Raw genomic sequence first — 19,976 nt, 5'->3', positions numbered from 1 at the left:
TTCCCACTCACAATGAACTGACATTCGAATGAGGAGAAAACATTAAACTGATAGGAAATTATTTGAAGATGGAGTTTTCTGACTTTTAGAGGGTTTTTGTTAATAATTACTGTCCAAAAGTCTCATTACAGGCAAAAATGCTCTCTGCTTTGTTTGGGAGAAGACAGTGGACCAAAATAAGAGAGAGTAAGAAATATTTAGAATGCATAAAATGTACCTGGAAAAAAATCTGTGTACAGGTGCAGCCTGGTAGAACTGCCATCCCTTCCTGCAGGAAAAAGAAAAATCTTTTCCTTTCTGCAAAGTCATCATGCAATGGTGACCATCCCTGGTCCAGCTTTCACCCTGATAGTTCCAGCAATTCCCAGAGAAGCCTAACTTGGTGCCCATAGCAGCTACTTTTTCCTTTCTCTCATGGAAGGGATCAACTAGGACAGTTTGACATTTTAAAATTAATTTTAGAACAAGAACATATAGAGTAGCATAATCAGTGGTCCACCACAGATCCCTCTGTGACTGTGTCATGTATGTAATTAATACACATAGGCTTTCTCTGTATCTCTGTTCCATTAGCACCTTTGTCCTAGATGAGAACACATTTCATTCTAATAGCACGAGCAAAAATGAGCTTACTCCTGCCAAGAGAGAGCAGCTCAGCCAGGCCCATGGAGATTCAAAGAACTAGTGACTTAGCCTGGGACTCTAAACCTCACTGTTTCAAGGCAGAATGGGCCTGAATGGCTCAACTGGCATTTTAAATGGAAACTGGAACGACTTTAACCACAACAACAATTCACCTCTTTTTGGTTATGTTATTAATTAGATTTGTTTTCATCAGGCATTTGATTACAAAAAGGAAACCCGGCTGACTTTACTGTAATCAAAGCTGCTGCGGGCTGACCTGGTTACCTGGCTGGTGCTCCCTGCCAGCCGGCACACATCTGTTCTTTGACCCATTTTCCGTGCTGAATTTGTAGCTGCAGGCTTAGTTCTCATTCCTATCCTTGAATGCTTGGAGAAACAATTGACCTTTTAAAAAAAATCATAAATTCTACATTTGGATTGTCAGTGATTTAGTGATTCAGTGATTTGGATTGTCAGTGGATTTATTGTGAAAAACCCATTTTAATCCTCAATTAGGAAGGAGGTTTTAAGTGTATTACTGTCAAATTAACATTGAGTTAGATTGCTAAATTCTAACCCAGATGAATACAAGTAATGTCATTAGCTTTCCTTTTTTTTTTTTAATTAAGACAAAGCATAAGTATCTTTTAGCTCTGATATAACTAACCTGATAATGCAATGTGACCAGACAAGACCTACCTTAGTCTGGATAAAATGCTTAAAATGTTAATTTATGCCTTTCAGCAAATAATTTTGGTAACCACAAAGGGTGCTTAAAATTGTAAAAACAACAGAGGAAACAAAAACTGTCTGGCATGCAAAACAGACTTTAATGTGATTATTAACTGCAGGTTTTCTAAATTAAAGGCAGGGAGATCTCCGATTTCCTACTTGGGAAGTCATATCATTCACTCGCCTGAAAGGTTGTAAACTGATTCTGCTTCCCTTGGTGGCTACTAATCTCTTGCATTTTGGTTGCGATAACAGTCTGATAGAGATTTGCCGCCTGCTTGGAAAAGGGTCCAGGTAGGCTGCAGAACAATAGACAGGTGGGGAGATTGAAGCCGACTTTTCTAATTAGCATGGGGCCACAGTGTGAGGTAAGAGGTGTGCAGTTAGATAAGCTGCCCCATATGTCAAAGGAAAGATGATAAAATCATTAACTTCCTTTGAACTGCGGAGCTTCTGCTAGTGAGAATAGATTCATTTAGGAAGTCTAAGTTTTATTGGTCTGAAAATGCATAATTGTATTGCCCACTTAAAAACAAGGTTCAGTATATGTCAGGGATGTGATTATTTTTTTTTTGAAACTGTAACCATAAACAATTGATCAACAAGTATTTAATAACCACCCTACTCTGTATTAGTCACTGTGGTAAGTACTGGGAATACAAGTAAAAATAATGAAACTATCCCCATTCACAATGAGTTTACATTTGAATGAGGAGAAAGCAAATATGTATAAAAATATACTCAGCAAAAATATAAAATTAAAGACAAGTATGTACACACAAATACACATGAAATAATTATATACAAGGTATTATGGGAAGGCACGTAGTAAGAGTTGAGAATGATAAAAAAAAAAAGCTTCAGGCAGAACATGATGTCTAAGCTAGGCAGTGAAGGTAATGAAGGAATGCATTTCAGGCATGAGGGGTAGGTTGGGGTCAGGTTGTATAGGGCTTTAAAAGCTAAACAGAAGAGTTTACATTTTTTTCTAGAGGCAAGCGGAAGCAACTGGAATTAGCTCAGTAGGGGGATCACATGGTAAGATCTGCACTTAAGGAAAATTACTTTGACAGCAGCATATAGGATGGACTGGAGGAGGGAGAGACCCGAGTCTGAGACCAATTAGGAGGCTGTTGTAATAACCTAGGTAGGAGATAATGAGGAAATGAACCATGGTGGCAGCCCTGGAAGTGGAGGGAAGGCATCAGGTGGGAGAGCAGTTGTGAAGGTAGAGGGAGCAAAATTAATCAACTGATTGGCTGTGTGGAGTGATGCAGAGCCCAAGCTGGGGAGAATGCTGAGGTGATAAACCTGCAAGGTGGAAGGAGGAGAGTTCCTTTGACAGAAATGGGGGAAGTTCAGGAGAGGAGTAGATTCGGAGAGAAAGTTCATGAATTTGATTTTAGACACATTGAGGTCAAAATATCTCCAGGATTCCAGTTTGAAATAGCCAATAGGCAGTTGACAATATGGACCTGAAGCCCAGGAGAGAGAGACTGAGACAGAGAGAGGAAAAGTAGAAAGGGGGAAAGAGAAGATGGCCCAGGAAGGAACTTAAACCCACATTTAGGAGATTGTGATGTGGGCGACGAGCTATCAAAAACTACCAAGAGAGAGGCGTCAGGCAGGTAAGAGGTGAACCAGAAGAAAGGAGTGTCACAGAAACCCAGGAGAAGGCGGCACTGGTGTCAGATACAGCACATAGACTGAGAAGAACTGGGAGAAACCATCCTATTTGGCAATAAGAGAACATGGGTAACATTAAAGAGATTAGATGGAGATGAGTGGAATCAATTAGCCAGGGTTGCTAAGGATTGAAGAGGGAGAAGAAAGGCAGTAAATGGAGGCCGCTTTTTCAAAGAGTTTGGCTGGAAAAAGAAATGATAGATTTGAGGAGACAGCAAGATCAAGTAAAGGGTTTTTTTATTTGTTTTTATTTTTAAGGATTGGAGAGACCTGAGCAAATTTGAAAGCAGAAGCAAATTAAAAACTTACAAAGTAGAGAAGGTTGTTTTCAGAAATCCTCCTTCTCTCCCCTCTCATTCTGTTCATCTGCCTCTGTGTCTCGCCCCCTTCCTGCCATGTTGCCCCAGTTGGCCTTGCCTGCTATGGCCCCACTCTTCAAGCAGTACCCCTTCCTATTGAACCTTCAAAAACAACCTCTTAGGTTGACCAAAACTTACTTTGTACCACATTTTCTCAGGGCCTTGCTGTGTGTGCAGTTAGTTCATGTGATACATTAATCCAGAATTAACAGTTAATGATAATGACTTATTTTTCAGCTGAACTGGACTATTCAGCATTCAATGAGCTCTTTTCCTTCTCGCTTTACCCATGGTAGCATACTCACTGAATAATATAGTTGTGTTTCAGCAGGCCTTTAAGTGCTAACCCAATAAGAGTAACTATTTTGAAGATTTCAGAAAACTTAGGTTGGTGAAAATGATAGGTACTTAGGGAGTAATGAGACTTTTTAGGGTCTCTCAGATTTTGCTGCAGTGGTATATATTAATAGGTACCAAAAGGGATCTTAGCCTATTGTTAGATGGTTTTGGTACCTCCAGCAGGATAGCATTGTCTCTTGGTGAGCACATTATCTCCATGCAGATGACTCCCAGATCTATATATCTATGTGAGTCATGGTTCTACATCACCAACTGCCTGTTGAATGCTTTCTACTGGATGTCCCATAAGACATCCCTTAAACGCCATGTCTTCATCATCCTGCCTGTCATTCAGGTTTGCGATCTCAGAACCACCCTTGACTCTTCTCTCTCCTTCACCTCCCATAACCACCCGTTTCCCAAGTCTTGCCCATTCCACCTTCAGAATACGTCTTCCCTCCATCCCCCTCTGTCCACTCACAGGACCACCACCCTTGAAAAGCTCTTCCTTTCCTTTCTCCTGGACTTTTGAAAGAGCCCCTAACTGGTCTCGCCTCTCTCGCCATGCCATCCTCTACACAACTGCAAAATTAAGATTCCTGAAGCAAGGGAATAGCTGTGCTGTTTCTCAGGAGACTTCAGGGCTTCCCTGTTTTCCTGGCAGACTTCTCTGCTTGACCTATAAAGCCCCAGTCCACCTCTCTAGGCTTATTAATCATGTTTGACCCTTTCAGGCCACACGGCCCAGCCAAGGTGGCCACGTGGCTGTTTCCTGTGCATGATGTTATATCTATCTCCTGTCTCCATGCTTTTGTACAAACTTTTCCCCCTGCTTGGAATCCACTACCTCTTCCCCTTAGATTTGCTTTGAGGCTCAGCTCCTTCTCAGCCAGTCCTTTTCTCCCCTGCCTTGCCCAGGGTCCCACAGGTAGTAAGTGTCTGCAGCAAAATTTGGACTCATCTTCCTGACTAATGACCTTCCCCTCTGCCCCAAAATTTGCTTTGCATGTATTTTGCATTTATTTAACAGTATTCAAGTTTTTCCTTTCCAGTAGAGTATAAACTCCCCGAAGGCAGGCACTTTTCATCTTTATATCCCGAGTGTCTAGCACAGTGCCTAGGCCATAGTAGACACTGATAGACATCAATCACAAGCTATACATTTATTATGTGAAAACAGAATTTTTCATGTTCAATTTAAAACCAAACTGAAGGCACCTAAGTGATAAGTCATCAAAGACAACTTAGGGAAGACTGGACGTCACTGCATTGATCTGAAGCAAGGGTTCCCCACTTTTTTTTTGTTCATGGACCCCTTTTGGAATCTGGTGAAGCCTCTGATCCTTCTCAGAATAATATTTTTGAGTAATTGGAGAAAATGCTAAATTTCAATTAGAAGTTTGTAAAACTGAAGATGTAACTTTTCCCATCCAAGTTCATGGACCTTGTGAAATCACGCCATAGAAAACCCTGGGTCAAAGGGTGTATCTTTTATTAGGCTGAGATCCTAGCTTAGGTTTGAAGTCTTTCAACAAATTAAGGGCTTGGAGATGTCATTCTGACAGGAAACAAGGAGTTAGGGATTCTGTTTCTGGCCATCAGATGGAGCTAATGCAATGCAGGTCTGTTGGGGGAAATGGTACCTGTCACTTGAAGTCCTTTGGTCTTTGGGAGGATTCAGCTAAGATGTATTGGTGACCATTTGGCTCCTGGTGAAGAACAAGTCTAGCCTCCTAGAGGATATAATCAACCTGGATTACTGAGTACAATCCAAGTAAACTCAAGATGAGCAAAGAAGGAGCTACAAAAATTATTGGTTGGTCTGAAGTAGAGGAGAAGAAACACTGGGAAGTTGAAGTGAGGGTGTCTCATTCAGAGAGAGAGAGATCCAGGGAACCAAGAAAAATCTCCATATTCCCAGTAGGTGGGGTTGGGGGCCTAGTCTGGGAGCCCACACTCTGAAGTAGGCAAGACTAAGGAAGAGATTGTCTCCCACAATCCCTAGAAGTAGGGTCAACGTTACTCTATCCTGGACTGGATGTTTGAGCATCTGTGTTTAAACCTCTAACCATCCATAGAGGGTTGAAGCAAGGAAGAAAGAGCCGAGGGTTGGGAGTTCTGTGCCAGCCAGCCTCATATGTGGCTAGACTCTGGTTAAGTGTGAATCGGCAAATCATGGTCTGAATAATTACCCTGGCTGTTTTGGTTTAGGGTTTTTTTATTTTTTATTTTTATTTTTTTTTCTTAGCTTCTTTCTTTTAAAATAAAAACACCCGCACCTTGGTCTAGCTGAGCTAAGAGTAAAGGAGAGAATTTTTCCCCCATAAGGCATAGGGGAATCAGTCCATCCTCTTGTATGGGCATTGCATTAGCAACAATGGGACCAGCTCCAGAACCTAGAAAGAGCCAAGAGAACTGAGGAGGCTGCAGGAATAAGTGGGAGGACTCGCCCCTCTTGCCCCTTCCAGACCAGGGCTTCTCTCTCCAGAGCCTCACTTCCACTTCTCAAAAGGAAGAATCGCTCTCCAAGGTATCTGACAGCTTCCCGGGTCAGAAACAAATGGGAGGCCTACATTCGGGATTACACGTAGGAGAATGGTCTAGTCAGGCCTATTCTGGAGCTGGGAATCATGGGCTATGTGCAGGCTGCATATTCCTCAGAGAGTCTTAGTTAAGTTCTGAGAAGAACATTTTCTTCCCTTTGGCAAACAGGTCTAAGCGCTCCCTGAAGGCAAGCCGCCATTTGAAGTTGTTCTAGGGAGTGAGGAGAAAAACAGAAAAAAGACACGTCCTCGCCATCAGGGAGTTTTTTATCTAATGGGGGAGTGGGAAAACCACACATACAACTGTGGTCCAAAGTACACATGTCATAAAGCTCTCGCAAGAGTAAGAGTCCATCCCACCCATCCCACATATGAGTTGGGTCATGGAGGTTGGTACAGTTTCATCACATGGAGATGGGGGTGCTGAGGACATCCCAGGCACAGGAAGCATCACAAGCAAGGCCATAAAGATGGGGAAGATGAGAGAGAGCCACGGAACATGCAAGGGTAGGATGGAGCCAGACTTTAAAAACAAGGCAGAGGAGCAGGGACTTGGTGGGTAGCAAGCATCTGTGAAGTCTCAGAGCAAAGGAAAGTTGTGGTCACATGGGGAAGATTCCTCTGGCAGCAAAGTGAATTCATCTCAATTCCAGGACCCTTACCAAGTCCTGGCTGCATATTAGGCAGAGTGCTGGGGGCTAAGGATTCAGAGAGGAATCCAGTAGACTCACAGTCTCCTATGGGGAGAAGGCTCATACCCAGTTACAGACATGGAAATGCATTTGAGAAGAGGGAAGTGTTCTTGGAGGACGTGCCACCCAAGCTGAGCCATGAAGACAAGGGAAGCTTCTACGTGGCAGATGTGGGGAAGGAGACTTTAACACGCACAGGAGACTTGTGCAGATGCAGACAGAGGAGATGAAGCATCAGGGTCAGGAGAAAGCTGATGATCGAGTTTGCAGAAGAGAATGGTGTAATAATAACAGTTACACTATAATATATATGGGCCAGTTACTGTGCTGAGCACTTTACACACATTACCTTAATTGATTCAGACAATCCTGGGAGGCAGGTACTATCATTATCCCATTTTACAGATAAGGAAACTGAGTCAAACAAAGGTTAAATGACTTCCCCAAGGTCACACAGCTAGTAACCATTGTCAGGATTTGAACTCAGGTCTTCCTGATTCCTGTCCCAGCACTCTAACCATGGAGCCACCTAGCTGCCAAAGTAGTATGATATAAGCCTGAAAGGTAAGCAAAGTCTTTCAGTACCAGACTTAGAATATCTTGTTTTATCCTGTGGTCATCAGAGAGGCATTGAAGGTTTCTTGACAGTGTACGTATGTCTTAGATCTGTGCCTTAGAAAGGTGATTTTGGCATGTGTATGACAGGGAGATGAGAAAGAAATGTGTCAGAAACCAGGAGTCCAAGCAGGAGACCGACAGAAGCTCAGGTAGCATGCGATCCAGACCGGCAGCCGTGCAAGTCCCTGCTGGATCAGGATCAGCGCTGTGATATGCGGGGCAGGGGCATGGCTGCGGAATCCAAGATGACCGCACAGTCTGGCCATGCCCATGCCCGGCTGAGAGAGAGCTCCACAATCTGGGATCCATGAAGTTGTGGGGTTGGGTTTTTTTTTAATATAACTTTATTTCAAAATATTTGTTTTCTTGTGTATTTTGCTTCAGCGTTTCAAAGTGTTGTTCTTAGAAAGCGTTCCTAGGTCTCACCAGACTGCCAGAGGTTAAGTACTCCTGCTCTAGATTAATGAACCTAGAGTCTGGAAAACCTGGATTCAAGTCCTGCCCCGTCGATACTTACTCACTGTGTGACCTGCGGATTGTTTGACTTCTCTGAGCATCTCCTCCTCTGTCAGTGGAGATGACCAGGGTGGCCTGCCTTTCAAAGGGCTCCCTGAGGCCCAGGTGTGATCAAGTGCTTGAAGTGTCCCACACCCTTTAAAGCAGACACTACATGAATCCTGCCCCTGGGGACCCTGCAGACCACGGCTAGTGCTGCCACCACCCCATTCACGTGGCATTGCAAGTGGACGAGGGGTGGGAGATGCCGGGAGATGTCCCCACTGGCCAAAATAAATCTTGACGCTTTTGCTCTCTTCCCGACCTCCCTGTTACTGTGGAGGGCACCGCCATCCTTCTGATCTCCCAGGAGCCTTACCCAAGGGGCATCCTTGGATTCTAGCTCTCCCCACTGCCCCCCACAGCCAACCAGCTGTCAGGTCCTTCCTGCCATTTTTACCTTTTTAGATTCTCTCGGGTACACCCTGGTGCGAGCATCATCACCTCATGCCTAGACTGTTAAAGTGGCTCCTCACTCCCCACCCCCGACCCATCTCTCCCCTCTCCAGTCCATCCCCCATCCCACTGACCAGCTGATCTTCTGAAGTGCAGACCTGACCATCTCACCTCCCTAGTCAGTAAACTAAAGGCTCCTCAGCACCTCTAGGACCGAACAGAAAATCCTCTCTTTGACTTGCTTAAAAGCCAAGCTTCAGAATCTGGCCCCTTCCCAGGAAGACCCTTCTGGTTTCCATTGCCTGTGCTGGCCTCCATGCACTCTCTGGGTCCTTGGCTGGCCCCCAGGCCTGGAGCGCTCTGCTTCCTGGCTTCCTGGGCTTCCTCCAAATCTCCACTCAACTACCCCCTTTTGCAAGAAGCCTTCCCTGATCTTCCTTCATCTTCATGCCTTCTCCAAAGGCTGGGGCCAGCTAATCCTGTCTCCAGCTGGTTTGCTCACAGCTGTTGCATGTTGGCTCCCCCATCAGCCTGTGAGCTCCTAGAGGGCAGGGACTGGCTTTGGCCTTTCTTCATACTCCATCGCTTAGCACAGTGCCTGGCAATGGTAGTTGCTTAATAAATGTTTATTGATTGACTGACTAGGCACTTAATAAATCCTAGCTGACTGACTCACCTCACTTACATTCCCTGGGATATCCCTCTTCCTTCTCAGAGAGCCATCCCATTACCCCCGGATAAAGAGGGGAGGACACAGTTCAGTAAAATAACCACATCTAGCATCAGCCAAGTCTGATGTTGTATGCAGTATTCCACACCCATAGTCCCCCACATCTGCATAGAAGGAAGGGAGAACATTATCATATCACTAAACTTCATATCATTTCATAGCATTGTTTCCATTTTGTTCTTGTTTTTTCCACCCTAGTCATTGGGGTATTTTTTCCCATTGCTTCCTTCACTTTGCATTTCTCAGTATACATCTTCAAATGCTTTTCTGTATTCACCATATATTCACAATGCAGCAATACTCCATTATATCCTTGTACTATAATTTTTTTAGCCATTCCCCAAATCCGTGGGAATCTGCTGTTTTCAGCTGTCTGCTGCTATCCATATTTAATACATATGGGATATTCCTTTTTATTCTTGTCCTCCTTAGGTGGTTGCTGGATCCGTGTTTTTGTTTTCACCCAGTCTCAATTTGCTTCCAAGAATGATTGAGCCAATTCATGAATTCCACCAGTAGTGTCTTAGTGTTACCATCCTTCCACTGTTCCCACCTTTTATCATCTTTGCCAGTTTGCGGGGTATAAAGTTTAAATCTGAGAGTTACTTTTTTTATTTCCATTTCTTGTATTAAGAAGTAGTGGATAGAGAACTAAACTTGGAGCCAGGAAGAGCTGGGTTCAGGTTCTGCACATCCTGACTGTGTGATGCCAAGCGAGAGATATTACAATTAGAATACCATCACTTTACAAATATCTTATATGATACTCACAATTCTGGAAGTAGTGCTATTATTATCCCCATCTTACAGATGAGGAAATAGAGGTGAAGTGAGTTGCCGGGGTCACCCAGCTACTAGATGTCTGAGGTCAGATTTGAACTCAGGTTTTTCCAGACTCCGGATCTGGCGCTCTCAGCTCCTCGCTAACACTACAAATTGCAGGAAAGATGCTGATCTACATTGGTGAAGGGAGTTTCCTTCTCTGGGATTTCCCTCTACCAGTGAAATCAGAGGTCCATCCCCATCCTATCCCTTATGCTTATTTCTCTTAGTACTTCTAAATCACTTTATGGTTGCTCTAAGCAACCGATCATTTCTATACTTTTTATAATTTGTAATTTTTTTTAAGAACTGCTTATATATGTTATTTCCTTAATTACTTGTCCATTGTGGAAAGGCTTTTGATATTATTTATTTATATTAGTTCTCTGTATAGCTTTGCTATCAGACCTTCATCATATATATTTAATGCAATTTTCCCCCTAATTGATCACTCTACTCCTAAGCTTTTAAATTTCATGCAGCTGAACTTATTTTATCTTTTATGACTCTTTCTATACTTTCTTTTATTAGAAATTATCCCCTAACCATAATTGTGAAAAGTACCTTATTTGGTTTTTTTCTGATTTTTTTAATGACACAAGCTTCAATATTCAGGCCAAGATCCAATAAGACTTTGATCCAAACCTAATTTCTGCCAAACTAGTTGCCAGTTTTCTCAGCAATTATGATCAAATAGAGTATTCTTCCTTAAGTAGTTTATGTTCTCTTACAAATCAAACATTTGAGTGTTAAAAGCACGGCAGAAGCAGACCATGTTTGATGAACACATTTACAGACTGTATCTGATTAGTATATTGCAAACCCATCGTTTTCTCTGCCCAGTCCCCCTGGTGGTCACCTCTCTGGTGAAGACGTTCATCGTGTCTTTATGACTGAGGCTCACCCATCATAAGGTTTTCGTGTTCAATTAAAACGCCTTCTTTAAGTCCATGAATGCATGTGGAGCCTGATTTCATTCACATTGTAATCTATCATATAGAATGAGATGTTGAAGGGAGTATCATTCTTAGTTTTCTAAGTATAGCCCTTTTCTTGTTCTACTAAGGTGGTTTATAACAGGCTTTTACTTCATCCCCCAGACTCCCCATTATTTTCCTAACACCTTTAGCTATGTCTAGCATAGAGATGCAGCAGCTCTACCTTCAAGAGTCCTTTATTTAAAGCATTACTTTAATGCTTCCTTGTTGCCTTTAGAGTTGCCTCCTTGGGCTGATGACTAAACTAAGAAGAGGGAGCCTGAAAGAACTTACCCTTTGACAAGTCTTAATTGGTTATTGAGATGGAGAAAGTTCATACTGACCATTTTACACAATAACTACAATATGTTCCATGATTGTGGTTCATTATCCAGAGAGAAGCAGTGCTTTCCATCTCCCTGAGTATTTTGCTGCTATTTTGTGGCTATTTCTCCCAGTTCCCAGAAAAAAAAAAATGTGAAAGATAAGGTTTTATTACATGTGGTTTCCAGGCCTCACCAACCAACCTCCACGGAATTTGGTATGAGACACAAGGACTGGAAAAATGAACCTTAGAACTAAAAGAAATCAGATATGAGAAAAGTAAGGGAGCCTAATGGGCCAGGACTGTCCTCCTTTGAGAAGTTACTGGTTTTCACTGCCATCAGATGTGCCATTATTTATGTAATTAAGAGTGAGGAAGTTGGATGACCATTGGGAAGCTGTTTAACCATTTTGGTGACCATTTAATAGGCTAAAATAAAATCTTCAGAATTAGTACCCAACATAAATGTTACAAAAATTTTTATCCATGAAGTAGCAAACAAAAGTATTTCTATCCCTGCCACAGGTTAAAAGTAAGAAGGTTTAGTGCCCTTTTATTAGTGGTAAAAGATAGCATTATAAGAGTGAAAGTTTACAGGTCTAAAGTCCTGGCCCTGGCACTTGAGGGTTTGAACTTGACAAGGCTTTTAAACTCTCTGTGCCTTACTTTCTTCATCCGTAAAATGTGGGAGGTTGGCTTGATTTCTAAGATCTCTTCCAGCTCAAAACTTAGATGAATCTTCAGTGTTTCCTATTTTGTGCAGCAGTATCTTCTGTTCCTTCTAGCAAGGCAGACCATCCAGAGAGAAGTTTTAGAATGATTGAAGACATATTAAGAACATAAACAGCACACTATTTCCCACCAGGTGGAAACCTGTTTGAGTGCTTTATTTAATGTTCAGGTAACAAATTGCAATTTGGATTTGAAAGCAAAAATGTTCATTCTCAGCAAGTGGTAAGTGGTAAGTTCAAAAAGAAAATCAGCCAAAAAGAAATATGAGCAAGTGAGAGTAATGAACTTCACAGTTGCGTAATTTTCATTATCAGCTTAGGAGTTAAAATATCACCACTGTTCTAGGATAAGTTTGAAAATCGTGATGCAGAGATCACTGTTACCAGCCTCCCCAGGCTGTACGGGGCGGAGGAAGAGGAGCACGTATTTTGTTTGGGCACAATCCATTTCCTATCGTTTTTCTTAAAGATCTCTAGACCTAGGAGGAGGGAGCCTCCTTGTCTTCTTGAGCATAACCCATCATTCTTAGGTAGGCTGTAAGTTCTCTGTTTCAAAAAATCTTTAAGAAAAGGAGATGGCTAATTCCCCAACTGATAAATGGTCAATAATATGAACAGTCACATCTCTTCAGAAGAGATCCAAGTTATCAGTAGTCATATTAAAAAAAAAAATACTCTAAATCACTCTGAGTCTAAATTATCTATTTTGTATTATGTATTTTTTTAATTTCCCAATTACATTTTCCTCTAGTGCAGACAGCATTTAGGAATTTTGCAGACACAAGAAGCCAAGTTTGACACCCCTGCTCTAAATCACTAATAATTAGAGAAATGCAAATTAAAACAACTCTGAGGTTCTACCTCATACCCATCAGATTAGAAAATTGAGCAAAAAAGGGGAAATGACAAATAAATGCCTGTAGGAAAACAGACACTTCAATACACTCTTGGTGGAGCTGTGATCTCGTCCGGCCAGACTGGAAAACAACAGAGAACTCTGCCCAGAAAGCAGGTAAACTCTGTTTGCCCTTCAGCCCAGCAACGCCACTGCCATGTCTGTATCTCAAAGAGATCAAGAAATAGGAAAAGGACACACACGCACAAAATATTTACAGCAGCTTTGTTTGTAGTGTCCAAGAATTGGAAACAAAAGGCATGCCTTTTAATTGGTGAGTGGCTGAGCAAGTTATGATACACGAACGTGATGGAGTACTGTTGTGCCCTAACAAATGATAAAGGGGATATTGCAAAAAAGCTGGAAAAACTTACATAAATTGGTACAGACTGAAGTGAGCAGAACAAGAAGAACAATTGATGCAATGATAGTGATATTGTAAAGACAACTCTGAAAGCCTTAAGAACCCTGGGCACCCTATGACTGACCGTAATCCCAGAGTGTTCATGATGAAACATACTGCTGCTTCCTGTCAATGAGCTGAAGGCTCAGAGTGAAGACTGAGACATGGGTTTTTTTGGATGTAACCAATGGGAAATTTTGTTCAACTGTACACTTGAAACAGGTTTTGTTTTCCTTGCTTTCCCAAGGCAGGAGGTGGGAGAGAGAAAAGGATTTTTCTTGACTGAAAACAAAAAGTTAAAAAGGATGATAGCTAAATACTCTGAGGAGATGATTAAAAAGAAATAGTGTGCAAACTCAGCCGCCACATGTCATCACAGAATTTCAGAACAGAACAGAAATCCCAGAGGCCATTCATCCGCGAGGGAGGATCCCCGACTACCTCCCGTGAGCAGGAGCCCACGACCTCCCACTTCAGGATCACTCTAATTATTAGATCTTCCTCATCCCAAGCTTCTTTGCCTCTTTACAGCTTCCACTCTTTATTCCACCTTCTGCCCTCTGAAGGCCAAGACAACAAATGAGATCCCTCTTCCATGGTGACTGCCCTTGAAAGACCTGAAAACAGATACCCTGCCCCTCCTCCCAGTCTTTTCTTTTCCAGGCTGCTAAACATCCACAGCTCCTTTAACCAGTCTTCATTTGTTTGGATTTAATACTCTTCACTATTACCTTGCTCTGGATGCTCTCCATCAATGTCTTTTCTAAACTATAGCAGTCGGAAATGAACACGATACTGCAGTCAGTCAGTAAACACTTACTGGGTCTACTGTGGGCCAGGCACTGTGCTAAGCACTAGGGATACAAAGCAAGGAAAAAGGCAGTGCTAGCTCACAGTCCAGTGGGGGAGACAACATGCAGTTAGCTCTGTACAGACAAGCTGTAGACTGGATTAATTGGAAATAACCAACAAAAGAAGACACTCGAATTAAGAAAGACTCCCTAGGAAAATGATCCATGTTGGAGAGGTTGTGGGAAAAGCGGCACACCAATGCACTCCATTAATGGTGGAGTTGTGAACTGATCCAACCATTCTGGAGAGCAATTCAGAACTATGCCCCAAAGGGGGGCATAAAACTGCACACCCTTTGATCCAGTAATGCCACTACTAGGTGTGTATCCCAAAGAGATTTTTTTTTAAAGGAAAAGGAATTTATTTGTACAAAAATATTTATAGCAGCCCTTTTTGTGGTTGGCTAAGAATTGGAAATCAAGGGAATGCCCATCAATTAGGGAATGGCTGAACAAATTGTGGTATGTGATTGTAATGAAATATTATTGTGCTATAAGAAATGACAAGCAACATGATTTCAGAAAAACCTAGAAAGACTTACATGAACTGATACAAAGTGAAGTGAGCAGAACCAAGAGGACATCATACACAGTAACAGCAATATTGAACTATGAGTGGCTTAGTTATTCTCAGTAATACAATGATCTGACACAATACCAAAGGACTCGTGATAAAAAATACTATCTACAGAGAAAGAACTGTGGAATCTGAATGCAGATTGAAAGATACTATTTCTCTCTCTCTCTTTCTCTCTCTCTCTCTCTCTCTCTCTCTCTCTCTCTTTCTCTCTCTCTCTCTCTCTCTCTCTCTTTCTCTCCCTCTCTTTCATTCTTTTTTTCTTTCTTTCTCTTCCTTTTTTTGTTTGAATTCTCTTATACAAAATAGCTAATATGGAAATGGTTTACATGTTTACACGTTTATAACCTATATCTGATTATAATTGCAGGGAGCGGTGGGGAAGGAATTTTTTTAAAAATGAATGTCTTTTAAAAAAAAAAAAGATGACTTCCTATAGAAAGACTAATTGTAGATAGTGGGTCAGGTGTACTCCAGATGTATATAGTCTGAGAAGAGCCAAATATAGCAGAATTGTTTATTCCCAGATGCATTCAGGCAGTGACTTATGGTGGCCATATCACACTGTGGACTTATTGAACTTCTAGTCCACTAAAACCCTCAAATCTTTTCCAGACAAACTGCTGTCTTATCATGCCTTTCCCTTTTCATCCTTGGAAAACTGGATTTTTTTAAACTCAAGTGTGAAACTCTGTATATCCTACAAAAGTTTACCTAATTTGATTCATCCCAGTTCCCTTATTCTGCCACCATCTTTGTGCATCCTAATGTCCCCAGCTTTTTAGCATTTGCAAATTTGATGTGGATATCATGTACACCTCCATGCAAGTCACTGATAAAGATGTTCAGAGAACTGGGTGGAGATCCTCCGCCCACTCCCTCCATTGAAGACAAACCAGCTGTTGGGATATCAAACCAGTAATGATAGTCTTTGAGTCTAGCCATTCAGTTATAAATGCAGCCATTTATACTGTTATTTAGGGGCCACATCTCTCTATAGTTTCCACAAGAATAGCATGAGATATTTATCAAATATTTTCCTAAAAATCTAGGAAAACAACCACCACCTTCCACTGCCCTGCCAGTTTAGTGTCCTTGTCAAAGATGGAAATCTTATATTAATGGCGGGACCTGTTACTGATGAAACCAAGCTAGCACTTGGCAATTCCTTTCTTCTAGTACTTTGCAGATTCTGTTCTATTTTCCTTTTTGGAAACTAGGACAGTTGGCCTTTTCTAGGCCTGCCTTACCTCTCCTATGATCAGTCATCTTTCCGGTACAGCAGACAGTAGCTCCATCATCACAGCTGAGGGTTCTTTCCATACCCAAGGATGTGGTTTTTCAGGGCCAGAGGTCCTTGAATTCATCAAGGGTAGCTTTATGCTCTCATCTCCTTGCTTATATTCAATAGCTATTTTTGTTCAGTCCTTTCCAGTCCAAAGGTCATTCTCCTTAGCAGAGAAAACAGAGACAATAATTGAACCGTTCTGCCTTCTCTCACTTGTCAATTACCAATGCTCTGCTATCTCTTCTTTGATCCTTCTCTTTCCCCAGTCTAGCTATGAGAAACTAACTTTCTGTTGTCTTTGTTCAACTCATTTGGAACTTTAATATTCCTACCATCATCCTTCTTGTATTGAACCACACTTTTATATTCTTCCTTCTCCCATCTCCACACCTACAATAAAACCCTTCATTTCTTTCTGGATTCTGCTCAAGTACCAACTTCCACACAAAGCAATCTTTTAGCAAGCATTTTTGCAGTATCTACTATGTGTCTACTAATGTGCTCCACCATGACAGAGACTGGTGGATTGTGAGGGACAGTAAAAAACATGTTCTGTTGCCTCAAGGAAACTACAAACTATTTCCAGTTCTCCAAGCCCTCATTAGGAACACAATTGGGACATGAGATGGGGAAGGAGCTGGAGCAGTAGCCCCAAGCATTGCCTGCTGTAAGTTTTACCTTACAAATAAGTATTTTTAAACCAAAAAAATGAAGTTTAGATATTTAGGAAGGCTGCATAGTGTAGTTTCTTTTCACACATTCCTACATTGGATCTTTCTGTCTTTTACCACCTTTGCCAATTTGATGAGTGTGAGTTGAAGATCAAATCATGTTAATTTGTGGTTTTAGGGATTCGATGGCTTTTTTAGATGGTTTATAATTTATGAATTGTGTGTCCCTATCCTATTAACAATTTTTCTATTGAGTAACAACTCTTGCTAAAATAGATCTATACCAATTACCTATTGATTTTGAATGTCAGATGTTTATCAGAAACTTTCCATGCAAAGATTTCTCCCATCCATATCTTTCCTTTTTTCCTAGCTTCATTTATCTCTTTGTGCAAAAGCTTTTTATTTTTTTATATAACGGTAGTAAACTATCTTATTTTTCAGACTATTCTCTGTTGCAACTATTTATAATTCATACTCTTTCCAACATTGTGAGATATATTGTTCTTACTCCTTTTGTAGTATAATAATTGTTTTCTCATAAGACTTTAGGCCTTAGCTGAAGAATCATCATGCCATAGAACTTCAGGGTGCTACACAAAAATATCTATACACATTCATGTCCTTTTGTCTGTGTTTTGTTGATGATTTTAGGGTTTTTATGTCCTTTTTGCTTCCTGATAAACTTTCCCCTTCACTACAGATCTCCCTTATAACAAAGCATAGTTAAACAAATCAAGCCTACCCACTGACCATGTCTGACAAAATGTATCTCATTCCATCCCTATAGTCCACAACCTCTCTACCCAGAGTAAGGAGACAGACCCCTTGGAATCAAATTTGGTCATTTAATTGATCCATTTATTTGCATCCCCTGTGCAGTGAGATCATACAGCATGTGATAGTATCATATACTATATCTATATGCATATGGATATATAGATATAGTGCCAGATAAACATTTGAGTAAATGGATGGATGGATGGGTGAATGAAATGACAGCAAACTTTAGAGAGAATATGTCACTGATAAGACAGGAAGAGTTGTCTAAAACCAGAGCCAACACGGCTTTAGGTGTGATAGAAAGATCAGTAGAACAAAGTAAACATAAAATACACAGTAGTAAATTATTATAGTACCTTGTGTTTGACAAATGTAAAGATTTAAGCTTTTGGGATAAGAATTCACTATTTGGTTAAAAAAAATGTTGGGAAAACAGGAAATCAATCTGACAGAAACCAGGTATAGAACATTATCTTACACCATTTACCAAGATAAGATCAAAATGGATACATGACTTAAACATAAAGGGAGATATCATAAATAAATTAAAAGAACATGAACCTTATTCCCTCTCAGACCAATGGATAAGAGAGGAATTTATGAATAATCAAGAGATAGCATTGTGAGATGTAAAATGGATGATTTTAATAATGTTAAATTTAAAAGGTTTTATACATATAAAACCAATGTAGTCAGGATTAGAAGGAAAGCAAATAATTAGGAAAACAGTTTCTTAGATAAATCTCATATCTCAAATATATAGAGAACTCTACCAAATTTATAAGCACATGAGTCATTTCCTCAGTTGATTAATGGTCAAAGGATATGAACAGGCAGTTTTTTGGAAGAAGAAATCAAAGCTATATATAGTCATAAGAAAAAATGCCCTAAATCCTTATTGATTAGAGAAGTGCAAATTAAAACAACTTTGAGATATTGTTTCCTATCTATCAGATTGACTAAAATGATAGAAGGGGAAAATGACAAGTGTTGGAGGGGATGTGGGAGAATGAAGACACAAAAACTGAACTGATCCAACCATTTTGGAGACCAATCTAGAATTATGCCCAAAGAGTTATAAAATTGTGTATACCCTTTGGCCCAGCGGTACCACTGTTAGATCTGTTTCCCAAGGTGATCAGGGAAAAGGAAAAGAACGTATATGTTCTAAAATATTCATAGCAGTTCTCTTTGTGGTGGCAAAGAACTAGAAACTGAGGGCATGCCCATCAATTAGGGAATAGCTAAACAAGCTGTGGTATATGATTGTGATGGAACACTACTGTGCTATAAAAAGTTATGAACTAGTTAATTTTAGAAAAACATGGAAAGACTTGCATGAAATAATGAAGAGTGAAATGGATAGAACCAAGAGAATATTGTATACAGTAGCAGCAATAGTGTTCAAAGAATTACCGTGAGTGACTGAGCTGTTCTGAGTAGTATAAATATTCAAATCAACTACAAAGGAGCTATGAAGGAAGATGCTATCCACCTCCAGAGAAAGAACTAATAAATAGAAGTATGTGTGGTATGGTTTCACACACACACGTATATACATGTGTGTCTGTAAATACATGTACACATATTTACACACATGTGTGTTTTATACATGCCTGGATACAATCATACATATGTGTCAAATGGTGACCTCTACTTCAGGGGTGGGGAGTGAGGGAGAGAAACAGTTTAGAACTTGAAATGTAACAAAAAAATAAATTAAATTTGCCTTTTTTTTTTTGAGGAGGGCAGGGTAGTTGAGGTTAAGTGACTTGCCCAAGGTCACACGGCTAGTAAGTGTTAAATGTCTGAGGTCACATTTGAACTCAGGTCTATTGACTCCTGAGTCGGTGCTCTATTCACTGAACTACCTAGCTGCCCCAATTAAATTAAATTTCAAAAGGAATTAGGCCTGGTGATAACTATGTCCTCAGAAAAAAACAAGGCATTGAGTTCTCAGCTATATAGCCACTTAATCTTGGGACTGCCTAATCTGCCTAGAGGCATCATTAATTCTTTGATAATCCTATACCTATCTCTGAACCAAAGAGAAGGACTTGGCCATCATTATCTATGCACATGGCCTCTACTAAGATAAAGGTTAATTTGAAGACAGAAATTCTACAGAAATATGAATTACTCATCATTATAAAATGATAGCTGATACTTATATGAGACATTATATTTTACAAAGTGCTCTCTTGGGTCTCGTGATCATGTATGATAGATTATACAAGTATTATTATCACTAATTTTTTTTTGCTTTTTTTCTGGAGGGGGGAGGGCAGGGCAGTTGGGATTAGGTGACTTGCCCAAGGTCACATGGCCAGTAAGTGTTAAGTGTCTGAGGTCGGATTTCAACTCAGGTCCTCCTGACTC

The 19,976-nt window shown here is 40.7% G+C and overlaps 1 protein-coding gene across 2 annotated transcripts in view; it reads left to right on the top strand.

Moving 5' to 3' along the window:
• The window catches only part of DNAJC1 (DnaJ heat shock protein family (Hsp40) member C1), a 260,138-nt gene that overhangs the window by 226,447 nt on the left and 13,715 nt on the right, over positions 1–19,976 (top strand). The gene's annotated exons all lie outside the window — the stretch shown is intronic.

The sequence above is a fragment of the Petaurus breviceps genome, unplaced genomic scaffold (assembly GCF_028583685.1).
Source record: "Petaurus breviceps papuanus isolate PSGF00001 unplaced genomic scaffold, PetGlider_PUasm1.0 178, whole genome shotgun sequence".
Classification (NCBI taxonomy): Eukaryota; Metazoa; Chordata; class Mammalia; order Diprotodontia; family Petauridae; genus Petaurus; species Petaurus breviceps.
Note: the sequence above shows the minus strand (reverse complement) of the source record. Positions and strands in the feature narration are given on the sequence as shown.